Raw genomic sequence first — 3405 nt, 5'->3', positions numbered from 1 at the left:
GAGAACCAGATTTTCAATGAGGTGAGGCTGTGTAGGGTATTAGTTGGGGTTCTCCAGAGAAACAGAACCAGTAGGAGATTATAGATATAGATAGATATGGATATAGATAGATAGATAGATAGATAGATATAGATGACATAGATTAGATATGTAGATATAGATATACAGATATAGATAGATATAGATATAGGTTAGATATAGATACAGATATAGGTACATGTAGATATGGATAGATATAGGTATATAGATATAGATATAGATATAGATATAGATATAGATACAGAAAGAGAATTATGAGGAATTGGCTCACACAATCATGGGGATTGAGAAGTCCTACAATCTGCCATCTGCATGCTGGAGACCTAGGAAAGCAAGTGATGTCATTTAGTCCAAATTCAGAGGCCTGAGAACTAAGGAGACCAATGGTATGAATCCCAGTATAAGGACAAGAGACAGATGCCCCAGCTCGACAGGCAGAGAGGAAGCAAAAGGAGTAAATTCTTCCTTTCTCTGCTTTTTTGTTCTATTGAAGCCCTTGGCAGATTGGAATATGCCCACCCACACTGGGAAGGACAATCTACTTCACTGAGCCCACTTGTTCAAATGCTAATCTCATCAGGAAACACTGTCACAGACACACCCAGAAATAATGTTTACTATGGGCACCCGTTGGCTCAGTTGAGTTGACACCCCATATAGTAGGCAAATTAGTCACCTCATGTAGTAGGAAAACTGATGTTAAGGATGGAATCTTCAACAGGAGAGAAAAGAAGATTCCTACCTTAGTGTTTACAAGTGTTTCATAAAAATGTAGAGAATCTTCAAGGCAACTAAGTAAAGTCTCTAAGTGCAATGAGCGTTAATTATATTTTTTGCCATGTTAAATGCTGTTACATTTAGAGTATTTATTATTAGGATAATTTATTACTAGCCTTATTTGATTTTACTGTCAAGCCCTTCCCTTCCCCTAATTTCTTTCCTCACATGTACTATCCAATCAACGAACCTGTATTTACTGAATACTTGTACCTCTGCACATAAGGAATTTCTCATTTAAGTATTTGACGTTTAAGTCCATAAAAAGACCATTAAAAGTTCACAATATTGTGATGTATTTGTGAGGCATATATTGTGGAGCACTTATCAGTAGTACATACATGTTTCCTCTAATTTCTCACAAATGAGTTACCATAGCCACGCAAAAGGAAGGAGATTCTTGAGTGTACGGTTTTAGAAACTTTATCCTTTCCCAATGTTAATGAAGAAGACTGCTCTATAAGACAGGATCAAAATATGACAAATTTCTATTAGATTTTTATTTTAAAATTCTTTATATTTTTATTACACTTCAGATGATTTGAAAGAAATATTCCCCTTTCATACTTTTGTTTTCTTATTTGACGTTAAAGAATTTTTTCATCATTGATTCTATTGTTTCAAGCCTGGAGCCATTTAAATTAATTTTTATATACTGTACTCAGTTTAGTAAAATATTTAGTGTTTTTATAATGATGTAAACCATTAGGCTGTAATTACACTAACCTGGTACAGAGACTAATAGTTCCGTTGGAATACAACAGTGATGCATGATGGCCTTATTAATATAATAGTCCTGAAACACTAAGAATATTAAAAAAATTAATCATTGTTACAGTCTGTATTTAGTTACAGCTTATAAAGAAAACTACTTAGAATTTTACTGCTGTTCTTACAGCCTCTTGGAGAGGCCCTAAACAATTTCAGTAAAGGTTCAGAAAGTTTTGAGCATGGCTTCAAAACACCTTGATGATCCGGCTGCAATTTAGTGAATTTTAAAGCATCAATAATGTTACAAATAGGAGCCAGGCTACTTGCGAAATGACTTAGTGTTGATCTATTCATTCAAATATATCACCTCACGGCTGCTAGATGGCTATAATAAGGCAGATGGATATCAGTAGGAGCTGAAATCTACACCCTACCTTGTTCACTATCTCCCGTTAGATTCTAAGCTTTGATGAGGTCAGGCTACTTTCTATGTCTTCTTCACCGGTAGCATGATATACATGGAAGGGGCTTAATGAAACATGGGTTACATGAATAAATGTTCAGAATCCAATACATTAATCAGGCCATGCTTTTAGTATGAACACTGTATACTCACTGTCTTCCACTCCCTTTCTTGCTTCCTACCTCTTTGGCTCTGCTGACCCAGACACCTTAATTTTCCCCTTTCTCTCCAAGCCAGAGGGTGAAAATGGTAAAACTCTGAGACTTACATTTTGGATATTGAGGGAAGTATGCACATCTATTTTACTTTATTAGAACTCTGTGCTGGAGTGCTAACATTCTTGAAGCTATTAATAAAGTGGAACTTTGGTTCTTAGTAGTAATTTTAGGTAGTTTTTGCAGGTGGCCAAATTCGACTCACTAGATAGCCTGCTATCTTGCTAAACTGTCAATTGCATAGTTTTTGGACTTGTTAGCACCAACACCTCAGTGCAGATGACCCACCTGCTTCTCTCAAAGTCTCCTTCTTCTTATCTAACCCTCTTGTCCTGCCTTCCTATTTGTGACTGAACTCACTATGTTTTAGTTTTGACAATTTTAGCCCACAGGATTAGGGAGGATCTATTTTTCTTATTTCTCCCTTTGCACTATTGTATACAGCAACTAGTGCCTTTTCTGATTTTAGCTCTTAGTGCTCAAAAATGTTGACTGACTGCGTCTCTGAGTTTTGACTAGGGTTCTAAATGGGAAAATTAGACCTTGAGGATTTGGAGTTTAAATAGCCTGGATCCACAAGCTATTGCATTGAGCATCTATCTAAATTAACTTCTCTAGAATCACTGTATAAAATCCATCTAGTAACTACTTGTAGCAAACAATAAACGTAAAATAAAACATCATAAGATAGCAAAAGCCTCATTATTACCTCAAAGACACCTGATAGGAGGGCGTTATTGGCAAGGATAGGTAGGCTGGATGATTTACTGGAGAATAGCCTGCTCATAGGTATATGAGAAACCTATGTTTAATTATTTAAACGCAGACTATTGAGTCACTGCTGTGAATAAGATGCAAATTTCCTGGTGATTAAAGATACATAATGATGAATCTGACAGTGATCTCATCATCAAGGACCCCCATCTAGAGGAGGGAGGGGGTATATTCATTAGTATAAAAATGTGTACAGTGTGAGAAGTGAAGCCCATTAAATGATAGCAGTTGCCTTGAGGTAAAACAGAAATTCGGGACTGGACAGAATTTAAAATCTCCCCTTAACCTCCCCATCATGTGGCTATCCAGCCTTGACTTAAAAATCACAGGAGATAGGAAGTACGTTGCCTCCCCCAAGGCAGCGTCTTCCAATTTTAGGTCTTAGCGTTCATATCTGTCTTCCTACGATTTCCACTCCGGATCCTA

Source organism: Panthera pardus, unplaced genomic scaffold, assembly GCF_024362965.1.
Source record: "Panthera pardus isolate Hobbes unplaced genomic scaffold, ASM2436296v1 HiC_scaffold_11, whole genome shotgun sequence".
Taxonomy (NCBI): Eukaryota; Metazoa; Chordata; class Mammalia; order Carnivora; family Felidae; genus Panthera; species Panthera pardus.
Note: the sequence above shows the minus strand (reverse complement) of the source record.